This window comes from Gorilla gorilla, chromosome 9 (genome assembly GCF_029281585.2).
Source record: "Gorilla gorilla gorilla isolate KB3781 chromosome 9, NHGRI_mGorGor1-v2.1_pri, whole genome shotgun sequence".
NCBI lineage: Eukaryota > Metazoa > Chordata > Mammalia > Primates > Hominidae > Gorilla > Gorilla gorilla.
The window spans coordinates 46,502,413-46,523,745 of record NC_073233.2 but is presented as its reverse complement, the minus strand read 5'-3'; the positions used below and the strand labels follow the sequence as shown (position 1 = coordinate 46,523,745).

General features: G+C 37.4%; 1 protein-coding gene across 13 annotated transcripts in view; it reads left to right on the top strand.

The window, feature by feature from the left end:
• Positions 1–21,333, top strand: part of LRRC4C (leucine rich repeat containing 4C) — a 1,603,893-nt gene that overhangs the window by 1,565,690 nt on the left and 16,870 nt on the right. For 5 of the 13 annotated variants that reach the window (XM_063711075.1, XM_055356595.2, XM_055356591.2 and 2 more), the window contains 2 exons: positions 10,492–10,544; positions 10,794–10,859. The exons of 2 other annotated variants lie outside the window; for them this stretch is intronic. The gene's annotated coding sequence lies outside the window, so the exon portion shown is untranslated. The remainder of the gene's footprint in view (positions 1–10,491; positions 10,545–10,793; positions 10,860–21,333) is intronic. 6 more of the 13 variants (XM_055356596.2, XM_055356586.2, XM_063711077.1 and 3 more) reach the window with 3 other exon arrangements.

Sequence of the window (21,333 nt, the reverse complement as noted above, 5' to 3'; positions counted from 1 at the left end):
CTTGATCTAAAGAAAATGGAAAAATACCTGACATTTCAGAGCCTGTTGTCTGGTTGTGGTTTGGATGCCTCAGGAAACTGCATTGGAGTGGGAAAGAATTAGAATAGCCTTGTTTTAAAGCAAAATTTGTCACTGGACAGGGCAAACTCTTGGGGAAAAGTTAGAGAAGGCACAGAATGCCACAAAAACTAGAAAGAGAACCAGACTAACAGAGAAGATAATATTTTCAAAGGTCTAAGAATAGCTAGGGAGGTGGAGGTGATCCCTTGACACAAATACTCTTGCAGGCATATGGAGCATGGCAGTGGGGAGTTCAGGAGCAGATGACATTTAGGTAGTTGCACTGGTAGTTGGCAGATGGCATTTTTTTTTTATTTCTCTCACCACCACCCCCATATGTAATCCCTAAGCAAATCTTAACTCTACCTCCATAACAAATTCTTAATCTTCTACTTCTATTTCTACTGCTACCAAAGATCAAACCATCTCTCTCATGTATCACGGATCTACTGCTCCCTTCAATTAGTTCTCATACATGGTCAGAATGGTAGATTGAAAGTCTAAATCCGGCTGGGCATGGTATCTCATGCCTGAACTAGTACATTGGGAGGCTGAGGCAAGAGGATTTCTTGAGCCTCAGGGGTTTGAGAACAGCCTGGACAAGATGGTGAGACCAGGTATCTACGAAAATTAAAAATTAAAAAAATTAGCCAGGCATGGTGGTGTGTGCCTGTTATCCCAACTACTCAGGAGGCTGAGCCCAGGAGTTTGAGGCTGTAGTAAGCTATGATCATGCTACTGCAATGTAGCTTGGGCAACAGAGCAAGACCATGTCTCTTTTAAAGAAACAAGTCTAAATCAAACTATATTATTTTCTAATGTAAAATTCTCTATGAGTTTTTCATTGGATATAGAATACAAAGAAATTGCTTTACCTGGCCTGCAAGGCCTAGCTCTCTGAAGTATGTTGAATGGTTTTACACAAAAAGTCTACATACTAACCCCCAGAAGCCAGATGTGACCTTATTTGGAAAAAACAGTCTTTGTGTACATAATCAAGTTGACGATCTTGAGATTAGATCATCCTGGATTATCCAGGTGGACCCCAAATACAATGACAAATGTTCTCATAGAGACACATAGAGGAGAGACACAGGGAGAAGAGAAGAAGGGCCATATGGGGGTAAAGGAAGAGAATGGAGTCATGTAGCCACAAGCCAAGGAAGACCTAGAGCCACCAAAGTTGGAAAAGGCAAGGAAGAATTCTCCCCTAGGGCTTTTGAAAGGAGTACAGCCCTGGCAGCATCTCAGTTTCAGACTTCCAGCTTCCAGAACTGCAGAAGGATACATTTCTGTTGTTTTATATCATCAAGTTTGTGGTAATTTGGTGTGGCAACCACTGGAAACTAATACTTTCACCACCCACATCTCTGACTCTTTTGCCTGCCCCTGTTATGTCTACTAGACTGGCCTATTTCTTCCCCATATTATTCTTTAAGTACAACATTCTCCTTAAAAATTGAAGACTTTATGTTAGCTATTCTCTCTTCCTGGAATATTTTTCTCCCAGATGTTTTTATATCTAAGTTCTTTCTTATCATTCTTGAATTTACACATCTCTTTTTCAGAGGGGCCTTACCAGACCATCAGTTTAATGTTTTCTCTCAAACTATCCCTGCTTGCAGACAACATGATCCTGTATCTGGAAAGCCCCATAGTCTTAGCCCCAAAGCTCCTTAAGTTAATAAATAACTTCAGCAAAGTCTCAGGATACAAAATTAATATATAAAAATCACTAGCATTCCTATACACCAACAACGGTCAAGCCAAGAGCCAAATCAGGAACATAATCCCATTCACAATTACCACAAAAAGAATAAAATACCAGGAATACAGCTAACCAAGGAGGTGAAAGATCTCAACAAGGAGAACTACAAAACACTGCTCAAGGAAATCAGACATGACATAAACAAATGGGAAAACATCCCATGCTCATGAACAGGAAGAATCATTATTGTTAAAATGGCTGTACTGCCCAAGGCAATTTATAGATTAAGTGATATTCCTATTAAACAGCCAATGACATTCTTCACAGAACTAGAAAAGATTATTTTAAAATTCATATGGAACCCCTGTTCCCTTAACACCCACAAAAAGCCCAAGTAGCCAAGGCATTTACAAAGCTGGATACATCACACTACCCAACTTCAAACTATAGTACAGGGCTTCAGTAATCAAAACAGCATGGTACTGGTACAAAAACAGACGTATTAATGGAACAGAATAGAGAGGCCAGAAGTAATGCTGCACTCCTACAACTATCTGATCTTTGACAAAGCTGACAAAAACAAGCAATGTGGAAAGGACTCCATATTCAATAAATAGTGCTGGGGTAACTGGCTAGCCATATGCAAAAGATTCAAACTAGACCCCTTCCTTACACCATATACGAAAATTAACTCAAGATGGATTAAAGACCTAAATGTAAAACACAAAACCATAAAAACTCTGGAAGACAATCTAAGCAATACCATTCTGGCCATAGGAACAGGCAAGGATTTAATGATGAAGACACCAAAAGCAGTTGCAACAAAGCAAAGATTGACAAATAGGATCTAATTAAACTAAGGATCTTCTGCACAGCAAAAGAAACTACCAACAGAATAAACAGACAACCCACAGAATGGAAGAAAATATTTAAAAACTATGCATCTGACAAAGGTCTAATATCCAGCATCTATAAGGAACTTAAACTAATTTACAAGAAAATAACAAATAACTCCATGAAAAGTGGGCAAAGGATATGAACAGACACTTTTTTAAAAAAGACTACATGTGGCCACAAGCATATGACAAAAAGCTCAACATCACTGATCATTAGAGAAATGAAAAACAAAACCACAGTGAGATATCATCTCACACCATTCAGAATGGCTATTATAAAAAGTCAAAAAATGACAGATGCCAGTGAGGTTGTGGAGAATAAGGAATGCTTATGCATTGTTGGTGGGAGTGTACATTAGCTCAACCATTGTGGAAAACAGTGCGGCAATTCTTCAGAGACCTAAAGTCAGAAACACCATTTGATCCAGCACTCCCATTACTGGATATATACCCAAAGGAATATAAATCATTCTACCACAAAGACACATGCACTTATATGTTCATTGCGGCACTGTTCACAATAGCAAAGACATGGAATCAACCTAAATGCCTATCAACGGTAGATTGGATAAAGAAAATGTGGTACATATATACCATAGAATACTATGCAGCCATAAGAATGAATGAGATCATGTCCTTCGCATGGACATGGAGGAAGCTGGAGGCCATTATTCTTAGCAAAGTAGCACAGGAACAGAAAACCAAATATTGCATGTTCTTACTTATAAGTGGGAGCTAAATGATGAGAACACATGGACACATAGAGGGGAACAACACACACTGGGGCCTATCAGGGTGAGGGTGGGAGGAGGGAGAGGATCAAGAAAAATAACCAATGAATACTAGGCTAAATACCTAGGTGATGAAATAATCTGTACAACAACCCGCATGACACAAGTTTACCTATATTACAAACTTGCACATGTATCCCTGAACTTAAAACAAAAGTTACATAAAAAGAAAAAGAAAACATAAAGTTTCCTCTCAATTATTCTGTTTTTTAATTATTTTCTTTTCATCTCGACAATTATGTCTACCTCATCTTTTTTTTTTAATTATTTATTATCTGTCTAACCTACAAAAAATAAGCCCCATGAAGTGAGAGGTCTTCACTGTCTGGTTCATTGCAGAATCCCCAGTGTCTAGAACAGTCTCTGCTCTTAAGATATTAATTAATGTTGAATGAGAAAAAAATGCAGAAGAAAGGCTATCAGTGCTGGAGGAAGTTAGGGTGATAAGGTTGGAATCTAGAAATTTGAGCAGCAAGCCAGGTTCTTAGTTTTTGAGGCTCTGGGAGATTGGATAGTTATAATAAAAAGAACTAGATTTATGCAACAGGACAGGGATCCTATAAGAGATCTGAAATAAATATGGAGGTGTGGTCTTGGGACCAAACTGGAAAAATTTCCCAAAGTCGTATAGGGTACGGAGTAGAACTTTTGAAGCCTAAGATTAGTAATGATGTCATGAGGCTGTGTGAGAGTTAGGCCTAACAAGATGGCCAGGATTTGTTCTACCTGCAAGTGGAGGTCAGTGCCCACTATTAAGTGGAGAGAAGGGCTAATGAAGTTGGGAAAAAGTCAGGCACTTGCAACATGAGGCAGCAGCTATAATTCCCAACTGCTTTGGTAAAGAGAACACTTGGCTTTCTGATAATCTAGACATAACCATTTTCTAGTGGATTAAATCTAGGAGACTAGGTCCTTCCCAAAAGGGCCCACTTTGAGTAAAGTTTAAGTTTGAAAGCAATGACTTAATTTGATCCTGTGTGCTCTCAATGGTGCTATACCAATGCAACCTAGAAAGCGCTATACCCAATGTCAAGCTGACACAGAGTTCCCACAGTATCTAGATACCAGTGTTGAGCAGGAAGTCCATTCCTCATGGTGTCATTATTCAACTTTTTGTGCCTTGTCTACCTTATTGTCAGTTCAAGAAGCTTAATGAGGATGTCCTAGTCCAATTCAGAAATTGAGGAAAACATATCATCTGAGGATAAGGAATATTGTTTTAGAATAATGTAAACCAGGAGGACTATTTGTAGTTGACTGGAAGGTCTTAGAAGCCATTCCGTCAGGAACACCATCTTCGTGATTTTCTACAGGTTGGAGAGTGTCCTTATGCAGCATCCTTGGGGGCTCTTTGTGACTATTTTCTAAGTTAGCTTAATGACAACAGTCAGAGACATGTGGAAATTGTATTTTAAGGCTTATAGCCATTTTAGAGTTCCTATACATAGCGTCTGTTGAGGCATCCCCTCAGAGGGTATAACTTGTCTCATAGAAGGTATTTCAGCATTTTTCACTCTCTATGACTTTCCCCTAGGTTTGCTATTGTTATTGTTAGGTGTATATTTTGAAAATGACAAACAATCAGGTTGAGGAAAAGGTCTATAGTGTGTTTGTGTCTGTGGGCATAAATGTGGAATAAATATATATAATGCACAGTGGCTGATATTTTGTGTCATTTATCTTCACTTGTGAAAAAAGATGGGATAAGTCACTGATGACTGTTTCAGTCCTGATCCATCCTTCATCACTACACTCATGAAGATAAATGCCACATTTAAGGAGAGCACAGCTATCATGTGTCCTTTCAGACTGGAGAGTTGGATCAGTTAGAGCAAGAGGTCAATCAGGTGCTGTTACTTAAAAATCAAGGACATTTTATATATACCATCTTCTACCCCATATACCTTGCTCTCTCCTATTAAACTAGGGTACTTCTAGCAGCCAGAGGATGATTTGGTAGCATTTATAATTTCATCTATGTCTACAGATATGCATTTAATTTAAACAATTCATTTCCTGGTATATGCCCAGCATAGAGCTTTGCAGTGACAATGCACTGATTAAAAGAATATTGTCCTGGTCCTTATACTGATAAATATTATAATGAAGCGAACACTATAGAAAAAAATAATAAAGTGGTTAATTTTTTCTGTGAGCAAGTTAAGTGAGAAAGGAGTAAGTGAGAACTGTTGAGAAGTGGTAATATTTAAACTGCTATATTAGAGAAAACAGCATGGACACTTTATCTTTCTATAATGTACAAATGGCAGCATGACTGGATTTTAAGCTATGGTAAGGCAAATGGATGACTTCTCTGCTCTAGCTTGTAGATCCTGGTATAGGTAATCAATAGATAAGGGCCCTTTATAACTCAGTAACTGAATGAACTATTCCGGTTTTAATTTTAATTACCCTTTCACAAATTGAATGTTTGAGGTTAAAAGACTTTTCATTGAAATAAACGTATTGGCTTTTTTCCCATTGGTTGAGACATAAAAGTTTATGTAACAGACGTAAGCTGAAAAGGATTTCCATAGATCCTAGAAATTTGATTGGCCAATAAAATCATTATTTCTCTTTGGAAACTATTGTTTTGAACCATGTAAAACTGTTGATAGTCACCAGTTTTTGACCTAGGAGGTGACAATTTGATGAGATTCTCTGTAATCATGCTAATTGATTATATAGTTTAAATTTTGGGATATGCTTTAGTTGCTTTTTTCTATATATAAGTTTATTTCACCAAATAAGCTATTTCATTATCTTATTCAAGAAAGATTTATTGAACACATATTACACAGCAGTTATTGGGGTGTATGCATGCCCATGGAATGGAATATGTTGGCTGTCCCAGGGGGCATGCAGTCTAATGAGGCAGAAGGACACATAAGCAAGCAAGTACGAGTTGGAAAACTAGCACACTGGTTGATAGTTGCCCAAAAAGTGTTCTTTCCCTTCTTCTCACATTGGACATAGAAGTGCAATGTGTTAAAGGAACACAGAAGAGTGAGTCTCTATAAATTTAAACAACCTGGAAGGATTCATTGCAGAAAACACCTCCTGTTTACCTTGTGTTAAAAGACCATGTAATAGGCAGATCACTAGCCTAAGCCTTCAAATATTTGATTTCTTATATTAGGGCTTTTATTAAACCTTAATCACATTATTTAACTTTCTTATACTTTAATTTTCTTAACTGCAAAATGAAAAGTTATAATCTCATTTGCCTTCCTCCTATATTTGTTGAGGGTCAGATAGGGTAATACACATGAAACAATTTTTCAAATTATAATTTACAGTATTAACAAAAGATACAATCTTCATCATCATCTTTCTTATTGCCAGTCTTGTTTTCAACAAGACCTTTCAACAAAGTGCTGTGTAAAAGATCAAGGAGGATTATCACCTTGATTTGTATTTTCCCAAGTCCAGGCTTAATAGTACATCTGGGGATGAGTACCACATTTGGCCTTAAATAATCATTTTAGAAAAGTAGATGAGTTGTTTAGCCATTTGTAAGTGTTTCGAACAGTGCTCAATAAACAACGAATGAAGGGTCTGCTGGTAACAGATGGATAATTGTGTTCAGCATTTTTTTAATGAAGGAGAATTCAGAAAAATACATATAATTCAAAGAAATTAACTCTCAAATAATTATTATTTCCATTATTAGAGAATGTATGACATGCCAGGCTTGTTGGTTTATGGGTCATCTCATTTCAAGTTTAGAACAACCTTTTGAAGTTGACTCTATTATTATCACCTTAATTTTACAGATGAGGAAATTGAAACCTAAAAAAATTATATAACTTCCCACAAGCCACAAAATGACTATCTCTGATGATAGAATTTATGAACTTAACCGCTGTACCTTTTACAGCTCTGATCTAGCTATCGTTACCACTCCCATGTTTATTCTCTCCTTCCTACTTAGTAATCTCCATTTTCTCCAGAAAAGCCCTCAAGGAAGGCACTGATCACTCTGAGCTTTAGTTTCCTCACCTATAAAATAGGGCTACTTTTGGAGATTCATCAATAAACAAATCATATAAACTCCATATCCTGGGAATTCATATTCTAGTTGGAGGAGACAGAAAACAAATATGTACATGTTATCTCTAGTTTTGAGATGTTTTATCAAGAGAAATAAAACAGAATAAGGGGACAGAGAATGATGAGAACAAGGGTGGTTATGTTTTAAGCAGCATAACCAGGGAGGACCTCTCTGAGCAGGTTTAGCAGAGCCCTGAAGGAAGTAAAGAAGCAAAGTATACAGGTATTTGCATGAAAGATGGCACTGTTGTCATGGAGTGCAGGCGTAGGTATAGGTCGGTCAGGGTGAAGGGCATTCCAGGCAGAGGAACAGCATGTGCAAGGCCCCTGAGAAAGCACTATGTTTGGTGTGCAGGAGAAACAATAAGGAGCCAGTGTGGTAGTCAGAGCAGAGTGAATATGAACGATTGTTGTAGGAAAATGAGATCAAAGAAGCGGGAGAGATGCAGGGAAAAAAAATTATGACTGGCCATTAGGACTTTAATATTACTCTGAGTGTTGTGAGAAGCCATTGAGCATTGAGAAGGAACATGATCTGACTTTAATTCAAATAGGATCCCTCCACTATGTGGAGAAATTAGAAGCAGGAAAACCAGATATTGGACCAGGCTATGGAATACTCCAATTATCCAGATAGAAATTGGACCAAGACATAGCAATAGATGTGTTTGGAGAAAAAAACAGAATACTGATACACGGAATTTCCAATGCATGGGTGATAGGATATAAAGGTGATAAGGTGTAGAGGTGATACAATCCAAAAAGAGAGGGTATGAGACCAAAAAAACGTTTCAAGGTAGATTTTGGTCTGAGCTACTAGAAAAATCATTCCTGAAATGGTGCTTGGCACACAGTAAGAGCTTAAAATATATAGTTGTATGAATGAATGAATGCAACTGCCATTAGAAAAAGTCTTTGTTGGGTTAAATCAAAATGAAGAGTTTGACTGTAGACAGGTTGATTTTTGAAGCCTCCAAGTGGAGGTCTTGAATAAGCAATAGTACATACAAGTCTGCAAGCCTGCTGGAGGTTTAAGTTTGGTGGTCTTCAGTTTACAGATGGTGTTTAAAAGCATTATACGATCACCTAGAGAGTGAGTATAGATAAATAAGAGGTCCACTGATTTGAGACCTGGGGCACTCCAAGGTTCGTTGGCCTGTGAGACAAGACACAACCAGCAATGGATGTTGAGTAGAGTTATCACTGAGGCAAGAGGAGAAGCAAGGGAGTTGTTTTGCAGGAGCCAAGTGCAAAAGGTGTTTCATGAAGGACAGAGTGATCATTATGTCAAACATTAATAATTTTTGCCTAATATGAAAATTGAGAACTGGCTATTTGATTTAGCAATAAACATGCTTTCACCTCCCACCTTTTCTTTGCCTCTCTACACACACTAATGGTTACCTACAGCCTTGCTCTAAAGTTATAAATCCCAAGCACATTAAATTCCGATTCATATTTCATATATCCTACTGAAGGGTAGTTAATACTTCTTGAAACCATGAGATTTGGGAAAACATTTTATAAAATCGAGGTTTTCTTTTTCTTTTTTTTTTTTTTTTGAGACAGAATCTCACTGGGTCACCCGACTGGAGTGCAGTGGCATGATCTTGGCTCACTGCCATCTCTACCTACCAAGTCCAAGCAATTCTCCTGCCTCAGCCTCCCAAGTAGCTGGGACTACAGGCGTGCACCACCATGCTGGCTAATTTTTGTATTTTTAGTGGAGACAGGGTTTCGCCATGTTTGCCAGGCTGGTCTCGAACTCCTGACATCAGGTGATCCACCCACCTCGGCCTCCGAGAGTGCTGGGATTACAGGTGTGAGCCACTCCGCCTGGCTGAGTTATCCATTTATTTAAACCTATGGACAGAAAATCCACAGATCATCTTTAAAATACATTTTGATCATATTCAGTTTTACTTGCATAATAATAACATTCATTAGTGATATATTGCTATGACATTTGAAAAGCACTTTTATTTACATTGTCTGTTCCAAACAAAATCATCTAATACAGTAAAATGCCTAGCTGTGAAGCTTACACTATCAGATTATACCACCTGCTAACAACTTCTTGTTGGAGTCAGCCATAGCCCTGTGCTTCACTCCTCCTTGTCCCTTGAAGATTTTAACATCTGCCTCCCTGTTGTTCTCTCCATACTTACTCTTGATAGGCTTCTTGGTGATTTTAATATCCATGTCAGTCCCTTGATCTTGATTACTAATTGTGAGGGATCTTTCTATCTGCAGTTCCTCTGGGTCTCCTCTTTGTACAGTCTGTACCAACTATATTTCCAAGGCTGGAAGACCTGTATTTGTTGGAATTACAGAAAGTTTCTTTTACTTCATTATACTTTGTAAAATGTGAGCTCTCTCTCTTAGGATCTCTTTGCTTTAAGTACTGTACATGGCCCTCAGTCTCAGATTATAATTTTTATTCTGTCAGTGCCACAGGAGTAGTGGGGTGAGATGAAAGATGTGTAGGGAGAGGAAAGATTTAATATCTTTCTTGTTTGGGGATGTGGTGTTGGTGGTGGGCAATCCCAAATAGAATTTGTAGCAGATGCCTATGTCAGATTCTTAACATCCCATTTGACTTTAATAATTGAGTTTTCTATTTAACCCTTTCCTATCCATCATTATAATGCATTATCCGATTTAATCTTATGATGTGGTTCTGATCAGGACACTAGATCACAGAGAAAATGTGACTTACTTAAGGTCATGTATCTAATAAGACTACATTTCTTGGAAGTCCAAATGCATTTTTTATTGGCATTAAAAAATGCATTGTTCAAAATGGCCAGTAGATAAGAGAGTTGCTTTGGCTTTCTGCCCAGGATAGTGTTAAAATACAGTGGCAATTCAATAAATGTCATCAGTGGTGTCTGTGGTTGGTGGTTGTGGTGGCAGATCAAGAATTGTCCTGAATTATTCTAATGGATGCTTTTTTTCTTTTCTTTTCTTTTTTTTTTTTTAGATTGGCAAACGCACTGCCTATTTACAGCATAGAGACCCCCAGTGGAGAGCTAGGTGGGTGATGATTCATACTAAATCTTTCCCACAGTATGCTGAACACTACAACTGCAGCTAATGTGAAGTGACTCATTATACACTGTCAAATCTGATAACGGCAATGACTGGTTTTGCTAGCACGAGCAATTTGTGGGAAGTCCAGCTACTGAAAACCACTACTGAATTTCAAAAAATAAGCTGCAATATAGTAGAAAAGACATATCTACTGAGTCATATTTGCAAATTTCTTGTGTTTCTCTTTGCCAGTTTAGAAACAGCCTCATGTTCCCTGCTTGACTCGAGAGATGACTTTCCTTGGGATTCACTTATCTTGTGAGTGCCTCCTCATTCAGTCATATTTTATGGGCTAAATATTTTATAAGAGTATTGGTGGCTCATGGACAGAACTGGAAATGTGGTTCTCCCATGGCAATATTTCTGAAGCACACTTTTTACACCACCATCCACCAGCAAACCATCACATACACATAAACGTATTTACCTTCTGTAGCACTGTTTCCATGAGAGGTAGTTCTACCTGCAGAGAGACAAGATGAGGAGGCAGCAGGAGGCAGGAACACTGACTCTTTGCTCTATGATTTACTGTATCATCATTAAATTGTAATCTCCTTGAAGGCAGGATTCTAATCTTACCTACTCGGCACCTATGAGCTGTAGTTGGCCCTTTATAAATATTTGACAAAATTCATGCACTTCCTTCCAAAAACTTTATTATTAAGGCAGGAACTGGGGTTTAACCTTCTTCTCTCCCTTGTCCCTGGTACAGTGCCTGACACACAGTAGGTGGAAAACTACATGTTTGTCTAGTGAAAGAACAAAGGTATAAATGAGCCCATCAATTAGATGGTTTCCTGCAGCCAAATTAATACCCAAGCAAGTGATTTTCAACCATCAGAGACAGAACAGTGATGGCTTCACATCATGTTTCTTCGGACCCCCAGGGGTAATGCCCTAAAAGTAGTTGTTTATTTTGGAAGGCAAAAGCTAATCTGAAGCTATTTTCTTTATTTTTATATTCAAATGCCTATAAAACAGAAAAGCACCAGAGACCTATTCATTGCTCACAAATGATCTATGGGGCAATAATGTGCTTGTTTTTCCAGCTGTGCTGCACTTTGGTGCTATCTTGGGTTTAATTGAAAATATGCTGTGACCTTGGTTTTGTTCACTGGGCATGTGGGGGTATAATTGGCATGAGGCCTCTGAAGAAGTCCCTTTTAATGAATGTCATTTGACTAATTTGGGGTTCGCCTGAAGGAAATAATGTGTGAAGTCCCATAAAACAAACAAACAAAAAAAAGATGCATTTTATTCACATGCAATGCACATGAAGTTAATGATTTAAAAAAGAAATCAACTTTTTATTTTGCCATACCTATTTGTTGAATCCTAAATGCTATCAGTATGATAATAGTATTGTCCCTAACAGTCTCATGTTTCATCATAATTAAATAAACAGCTTGTGAATTGCAGTCCAAAAAATGTCTGTGTTCCACTCCTAACTTAAGGGGTTTCCATAGAAACTGTGAGCAGCAAGTTTAACTGACATTTATTGGACTTGAGGCTATATGCAGCATTGATAGCTCACTGTTTTTCTCTCTAGCACTCTGTGTATGTGTCTTCTTTTCTTCCTTTAACCCTCCGAAACTCTTCTCCCCTCAGTTCTCGCCTCCTCCTCTTCTTCCTCCCTCTCTTTCTCTTGTTAGCAATGAGGAAGTAATTTGGACTTAGTTAGATTTAACAAATGCAATAATACTCAAATGGGCTCTAATACTTAAGTGTAATTGTGTTATTAGCTGGAAATGTTTTTCTTCAAAAATGAAAGAATTGGGAGTGAAGTTTACTAAGATAGCATATGTTGGTAAGAAGGAACTCTTGGCTGTCACTTGAAAGTTTGTATTCTGTGTATCATAATCCACATTCATATCCAGCTGTGGTTTGCTCTTTATTTATTCAACCCAGAATGATATTTCTCCTGAGTCCTTATTTTCCTCCCAGAGAATAAAAACACTGTGCTGATCACATTCCAAGAGAAAGTAAGAATTTCCTTAGGAAAGATAAAATATACTATATATTGAGTACCTACTGTGCAACATATATTTTGCTATTACTTTTACTTATGTTTTCTAGTTAACCCTACAAAATTCACTGCCAGATAGCATGTGGAAGGAAAATGAATCTGGAGCTGGCAGTTCAAGTTCAGGCCCCACCACAGAGTGGCTGTAAAGCCTTAAACATGGTACTTAAATGCTTTGTCTTGGTTGCTCAAAGACAAAATTGATAGGAGCACTTCTAAGCCATGAGGTTTGGTTAGGATTAGATGTGATACTACAGCTAGTACATCATAGTAGTAGTGTTAGTCTTCATCCCTTTAGAAATGAGGAAAACAAGTTGTCAAAAGAATATGTCATTCAGCCTGGACAACATAGCAAGACCCCATCTCTATAAAAAATTTTAAAAGCAGCCATGTGTGGTAGCATGCACCTATAGTCCAGCTACTCTGAAGGGAGGCTGAGGTAAGAGGTTTACTTGAGCCCAGAAGTTCAAGGTTACAGTGAGCTATGATTGCACCATTGCACTCTAGCCTGAGTGGCAGAGCAAGACTCCATCTCTAAAAAAAAAAAAAGAAAAAATGTCACTTATCCAAATTTACATAGCTAGCAGAAGATATGTCTACACAGTACAGTGGCTAAAAGGAGGTGGATTTGGACAGTACTAATTGTGTGACTTGGGTTAAGTGACAAACTTACAGAGCATCTGGCTCCTAATGTTCTTCATGGGGTTGTTGTGAGAACTAAATAAAACTGCGTATATAAGTTAGTGCCTGTCATGGAAAGCATACCGTGTTTTTTGGTCTCTTGGTCTCCTTTCCTCCCCTCACTTTTCTGATTTGTTTTGGTTTTGTATGAATTCAAAGTTTAAAAATTATTGATCCCCAAAGTCTATCTAATACTTATAGTTTAAAATGATCTTACAATTCATAAACTATCCCAAGTTATCCTGATAACAATGAGAAAGGAAAGACAGATGCTACCACACACATTTTATAGGTTAGGAAAAAGGAGAGATCTTTAATATAGTGAATGAGGAAGCTGAGGTTTTACCTAATTCCCCAGGGTCCTTTTTATAATTAAAATTTCCAATTCCATTGTTCTTAATTTGGATCCTATATTCATAGCTTTTAGAGCAAAAACCCAATAGATATTAACTCCTCTTTCTAATGAATGTGAGAGGAAGACACTTTTGGTCAAGAAGAAGGAAAGGAGGCAAGGAGAGGGTAGTGGGTAGTCTCTTGCAATCCTGTTTTCGGGTCATTCTTCTTGGATCTGAAGGGACACGTGGAAATGTAATTCTCAATTTCAGGGATAAATGAGGCAATGACTTTGTGCAGCAATATGCCTAGTGTTGCTGGCTGGAGAAAAGGGGTGAGGTGAAGAGAAAAAGCAAAAAAATAAAAATAAAAATCCAGGTATCAATCAGAGATGTTGATTGACACGTGGTGAATTCATTACTAGGTTACTAGGAAGAGAAAGTTTGAGAGTGCAGCTAGGACAAGAGTCTGATAGGACAAGATTACTGGTAAAAGTGATAGTTCCTATTCTCACATGCACACACACACACACACACACACACACACGTGCCCACGTGCATACATAGGTGTACAGGTTTAATCAAAATAAACTTCTCTAAATGATAATTTTGTTGTTTCAAAGAGCTCATATTGGAGATAAAAATGATAGCTCTAACTTTTTTTGTTGTTGTATGCTTATACCTGCCTTATTATTAGAATATTGAGTCTCAGCAAAAGCAAAATCAAAAACAAAACAAAAAGAATATTGATTCCATGTTATCTTTGGAAGAACCTTAAGCTACTGTGTCCATTTTGTGAGTGCTAATTCAGTTAAAACTGAGTAACATAATCTCTAAAGCCAATTATCCCACCACACAGAAATAGCAATATGTCACAGTGTACTGAAAGTGTGATCAAGTAATGGTGCTACAGGCAAGCCCTCTGTTCTGGAACTCCCACTTTTCCCCAGGATTCCTCCATAAGTTATATGATGCACGGCAACATTGCAAAATTAGTGAAGCTGAATTTCTTTACTTGTTCTTAGAATAAAGTTAATTACAAATAGAAGTTTTAGTATTTTTCTTCCATGCCTTCACAGGTCATCTTGGTAGCCTTGGGACTGAAGAGAGTAGGTAAGGAAAGTCTGTCTGGATGGGCCGGGCGTGGTGGCTCACACCTGTAATCCCAGCACTTTGGGAGGCCGAGGTGGGCGGGTCACGAGGTCAGGAGATCGAGACCCTCCTGGCTAACATGGTGAAACCCGGTCTCTACTAAAAATACAAAAAAAAAAAAAAAAAATTAGCTGGGCATGGTGGCAGGTGCCTATAGTCCCAGCTACTCAGGAGGCTGAGGCAGGAGAATGGTGTGAACCCAGGAGGCAGAGCTTGCAGTGAGCCGAGATCGCGCCACTGCACTCCAGCCTGGGCGACAGAGTGAAGACTCCATATCAAAAAAAATAAAAATAAAAAAGAAAAGTATCTGGATGGATGCTGTAGTAGCCTTTTTTTTTTTTTAGGAGACCAGGTGGTAAATATTTTAGACTTTGCAAGCCATATAGTTTATCACAACCACTCAGTTCTGCCCTTCAGTGTAAAAGCAGCCATAGACAACGCTTACATGCATGGGTGTGGAAGTCTACTAATAAAACTTTACTTACAGAAACTGGGGTGGTGAGCCCGATTTTGCCTATGGGCAGTAATTTCCAAACCATTCATCTTAGAGTTTTGCTTACATCTCCAGCCCTCTTCTAGTTCTGCTTACGGGTGAGGTGCAGCTTAAAAAATGGGACTGAGGAATGCAGGAATGACACCTATTCATAATTTAACCTAATTTTGTGGATTGTACTTTGTACACACTGATTTCTTATTAAAGTTTATTTCTGTGGTATGCCTTTGGCATAGAAAGAACATTCTGTCTTCACTTTACAGATGGGTATGGAAAGTTTAAGTAACTTGCGTTATTATCACCCAACGTCTCTAATATCCATATTAGAATCGGACTGTCAGCCCCGTGCTTTTTCAGATTATTCTTTTAAAAATGCATCCTTTCAAGAATAAAGACATGGTGGGAAAAGTAACTAAAAAGTAATTTTAACCATCCAAATCAAGGAAACATAGTTAATAATGGTTTAAATAGGAGCATGCACAGGCTTCCCTGCTTTCTTATCCCATTATGATACCATAAGGACCCAGCTCCTTATTGCTTTTCATGTACAGCTCTATTTTTTCCCATGAAATATTTTTGCAAATGATGCATTGCAGGCAAAGTGAATACAGAAAAATACAGGGAGTTTTTACTTTCCATGGTACTGTGTTAACTGAAGCTCATTCATTTTGGAATTGAATCCTAGTTTTGCAAGATTCCATGGTAACTAAGAGCAAATATAGGAATTGTGCAAAAAAGAAAACTTGGTTCCAATATTCACAACCTATGGTTAACACAGCATGGAGCAAAATGAGGACTGCCTTAAGTAAATAAATAACTGCGAATCTAATTTTCAAATGTCTGCATTTGCTGAATAATTCCCTCTTTTGCAGTCATTAGGAAGAAACAAAAAAATCACTGATTCCAGTCATTTCCATTATCTGACATGTCATCACCAAGGTTTCCTCATTATACAATGTTAACAGTGTTGAGGTTACTTTAAACCAGTTTCTATTTCCAATTAGGAGGCCATCCCTGCTATCTGCATTCTGATTAAATGACATTGCCTGGAAATCACAGAAAGAGTCTACTCTGTTTCCTCCCCTTGCTCAGATCTCATAAACACAGACTCAATTAAAGAGAGTTTCCTTATCAGGTTTTTGTGGGTCATTTTGGTGAATTTATTAAACTCTTAAGTCATGCTGAAAACTGGAAAGCAGTGGGTCTGAGATATTCAGTGGGAACCACTAGATTTGCAGGACTTACTCCAAAGTTGTAGGGACTAAAAAATATACAGAAATCAGAGGAAGCAATGACAGGTCAGGAATCATGGGATCTGGTAAATATATATTAAGAGTATCACATATTAAGGATTCCAGAGCAGAGATAGATAAATCATAATGTTACTTTAGCTTATATTTTAGGTAAAAGTCAGAGCCTAACCCAGGCCATCATTATTTTATAGCTTGATTATTGAAATAATCTATTTCACTCTGTCCTATTCATATTCCATACCACTGCAGACTTGCTTTTCCTTAAATACTCTTCCCACTGTCCTTTTCCCTTCCAGTTTTGCCTGTGGGCAGTAGTTTCCAAACCATTCATCTTAGAGTTTTGCTTATATCTCCATTACCTTTCTATTTCTGATCACATGTCAGAAAGAAAAATCAAGTCCCTACAATGTATCCGTGAGTTAATATCAAATCTTAATTCCTTGTCTATTTTGTATATTCTGGTGTTATTTCATTTATTCTACTTACTACTCCACTGCCCATGTCGTGTTTACTTTCATATATTCCCTACCCAACTTGTGCCTGTTTTCAAACAAACTCTTTCTCTTTTCTTGATGATGATGATTATTATTTAGAGATAGTTCTTGCTATGTTGCACAGGCTGGGCTCAGATTCCTGGGCTCAAGTGAACCTTCTGCTTCAGCCTCCCAAGTAGCTGGGACTACAGGCACGTGCCACCACGCCTGGTTCTTTCCGTTTTTTCTCTCTGCTCTGTTAGTGTATGTTCCTTATTGTGTGCTGCTATAATACCTCATTCTGAAGAATAGAGAGTAGAATTTCTCTAGTATTTTCTGCTGCATTATAATTCCTGGCTTACTCACCTGTGAATCATACTGCACTGTGAGATTCTTGATGAGATACACTTGGCCCTAAGTGTCAAGAAATGAGCATTGTGCTTGAAATTTGGTAGGCACTCAAAAAATATTATTGAAGGAAAGTGACTGGTTTTTTTTCTCTCTTGAAATGCTAGACCTTTTGCTTATTCAAATCTACACATCCCCTAGATCCACTGTCCACATACCTTTCACTGATTGCTCAAGCCTCACTGGTTCTCTCTGAACACCCAGACTACTTACAAGGATCTACGCAATCATACACACTCCCTCAGTGGAGCACGTTGGCAATGGTTTATGACTATTGTTTATACTGGGCTTGTCTCAGTACCCTGTTACAAATGATCAATGATGGCAAGTTACTGAATTGGAGTTCCCTGGTAGGTATAGCGTTAGAGAGTATACTTAGAATCATATATTATTATAGCTGAAATGACTTTAGAGATTCTCTTTCCCCGCACCCTACTATAAAATGAATCCCAGACATCTTTAGTGCTTCGCCTGGGGTTATAAATATGTTTTTGGTTACTCTCTAGGAAATTAGGGTTTTGTACTATTTAATAATGAACAAGGAAGTAAGTACTTGGTAAAACGTTGGAAGGTGATTTTAAAATCTGAATGACTCTACATACATGATATTTGTTCTCTTCGAATTGCCTTGCATGGTAATTTAAATTGCATTGCTCATTATAAAAATCCATACACCTTCTGGGTATATTGTTGGTTTGTTTGTTTTCAACCTATAAAGGCATTGGTGACCTTAGCACAGGGCATTTTCGAAGGATTAATGAGAAGTTGGGGGTTAATGACTATCAACTCCTCCCAGCCAGTCATCAGTCCAAAGGAAGCCTGGGAAGCAAGGCTATTAACCGCATTACCAACTTTCTGAAATCACATCCTTCTCTGCCTGCCTTGCCAAGGACTTACGTTTCAGATAGTCTTGTTAGATCTTTTTTCAAAAGCACTTCTTTAGTTACTTGCTTTGTCATTAACCTAGATGAAAACAAAATATATATGGAAAATAATTTTCTACATATTTTGATTAAACATAATTTGAAATACTCAGCCCTTTTTATATGCTTTTCTCTCCCCTATATTTTTCAAACTGAAAGCCCAGAGCAAATCAGCCTATTATGCATCCCGAGAAGCTAAAACATATGACCAGCTTCTGCAGTTTACCCTCTCTCCAACACTAGATTTGTTTATTGAGGGAGGATCCTTATTGGGGTTTTGGTTATGTTTGTTTTAATAGAATATTATTTTTTATTTATTTCTTTTATATGGTTGTTTTTCCACTAATATTCATAAGTACAGTGTTTTCTCCTTTGGCATCAGGATGGTCACCCAAAACACCCTAAGAGATAAACATCAATGCATTTGTTAATGCATTACTACATTTTCCTTTGAGGAATAAACTATAGCAAAATGAAAGAAAATTCTGGAACAGAGAAGGTCCCATTTCTGTTCTATTGAGGGAGCGCAGGACCTTATTTTATCATTCTGCATCCTGATTCATACATTGCCACAAATTCCTTAAAGAAATGACGTGGAGTGACAAAATGTCACCAGTGTACTGGTGTTTAAGTTGTTTGGCAAAGATTGCTGTTACCAGGGTAGACTACCTCCCAAGACCCTTCCCAACGGGCATTTGTTTTGAGGAATTTACTCAAGACCTGGGTTTTCACTCTCAGAAATTTGATTTTGGTAGCTCATTATGAGAAGGTTGTAAATGTACTTGCTAAATACGTAAGAAATTGATATATAGAGCAGAATGTCAATTCGCTAATTTATAGCTAGAACTCTAACAGACCTTTCAAGCACTTCAGTCTATCAATTATTTTGTATGGAACTTAAACTTTTTGGAGCCATAAATCTCTTTGAGAGTATGATGTTAAGACTAATGAATAATCTTTCTATAAAAATATATAATCACATTTAAACAAAAATTGGCGTATACTTTCAGGAGGTTCATAAATGATTTGAAACCCATTAATAAACTTCTTAGGAACCCATGATGGTACTGTACAATTTCATGGAAAAGGAAATAATAATCAAATACGGTTATTGATGAAAAATAAAACTAAGAGAACTTAATTGTATGATTCAAATTGTTTTAGTGTTATATTATTATAGTTGACGCATCAACCATTCTCCATATATGGACTTTAACTGTCATCAGTGCTAGACGAATAATGGAAACAATGAAGACAATAACAAATATTCCTACAGTACTGATTATGTACAAGACACTGTTCTAAAACTTTCTATATTAACTCATTTATCCTCACAATAATAGAGTCCAAAATCACAATACTCAATCCCCAGGCAGTTTCACGGAAGGGTACTACAAAAATTTGTGTCTCTGATTTTTAAGTCTCTATGTACTATTAGTGTCTGCTTAGTTGTGTAAGCAGCTAGAAATCTGCCACAATCAACCTTTTCTTGAGGCCACATATTTATTCCTGTATTGAGCATACATAATATACAAGATACTCTGGATGTAATATTTAGGATACAGACTACTACTGCTAAGGATAGATTTTTACCCTAAACCATCATTTTCAATCCCCTATTTACATGCTGATTTTTGGTAATTTACTTCTTCACAATCTTAATATATAAGTTTTCATTTGTTTATATGGAGGGTGACAAGGAGTAATTATTGAGCCCTCTCTTTGCCATTTAAACTAAGTTTTATACCTTTTCTATCTTTTTGGTTCACATATAAGTCTTAGCAATGGACTTCAATACATTATGTTTTTATAAAATTAGTTTATCAATTTGGCTGCTGACTATGAATTAAAATATGTGACACATTTCCGTAATTCAATTCAGCCAATATTTATTGAATGCCTAAATATCAACCAGTTTCTGTCTTTGAGAAAACTTATGAAGAAATAGGTTGAACACATTCCCAAACATTTACATGCAAACATGGATTTGGTAAGTGTTACAGTCTTGGCTTTACAGACAATTTAGGGAAAGGATGGATTTATACTGATCAATAAGGCTGATGACAGCCTAGTAGAAAGAACCATTGTAAAATTGGCTCTGACTGGGTACCATTTTGATTTTAAAAAAATCAGAGTAGGTAATTTCAATCTAAAGTAAGAAGGAGCAAGTCCCCAAAGAGGAAAAGTAGAGGGAGTATTTTTAGAGTCGGAGCAGACTGCAGCCTAGACTGTGTTAAGAACAGTGGGAGATACGACTGGGAAAGCAGAATGGCACAGCACTATGGAGGGGCTTACGTGTCACACAAAGGCAGTGGTTTTCAAAGAAGACGGTTTTGCCCCCCAGGGGACATTTGGCAGTGTCTGGAGACACTGTAGATTGTCACAACTGAGGTTGCTACTGGCATCTAGTGGGTAGAGGCAGTAAGGGATTTAGGCTTAATTCTGTAGGCACTGGGGAACTATTGATGGGCTATGCTTTCTTGCACTGTGATTGTCTAGGCTCCCATGTGTTGTTACACTAAGTCTGCAAAATGTTGCTTTGAAAATCTCCTATGGGAAAAATATGAAAAGAAAAGACCACTTGTGGAGATAAGGAATAACATGTATTAATCATTAAATGGCCTTTGAACTTGAAGAAAAAAGAAAAAAAAAGGAAGAAAAAAGAAGCAACAGTTTCATGCATTGTGGGGCTCCAGACTTAAAATATTAGCACAAAGGAGAATGTAGGCATTGTTACAAACAGGCATATTTCTAATCATTGGAGCATTCTGATTTCATTACCTGGAGAGTGAAATATCTAGCAGTACATGGAGCTCGAGATTTTAAATATTTTTCTCTGGTTATACATTTCACTAAAGCAAATTGCTGTCAAAAACATAAACATACCCCCAAACACCTCAAATTCCACCCTATAATTTGAGAAACTAGTTGGTCATCTATATTTTACATTTTCTTAAATAATTAATATCAAAAAGTGAATAAGATCGAAAGGAT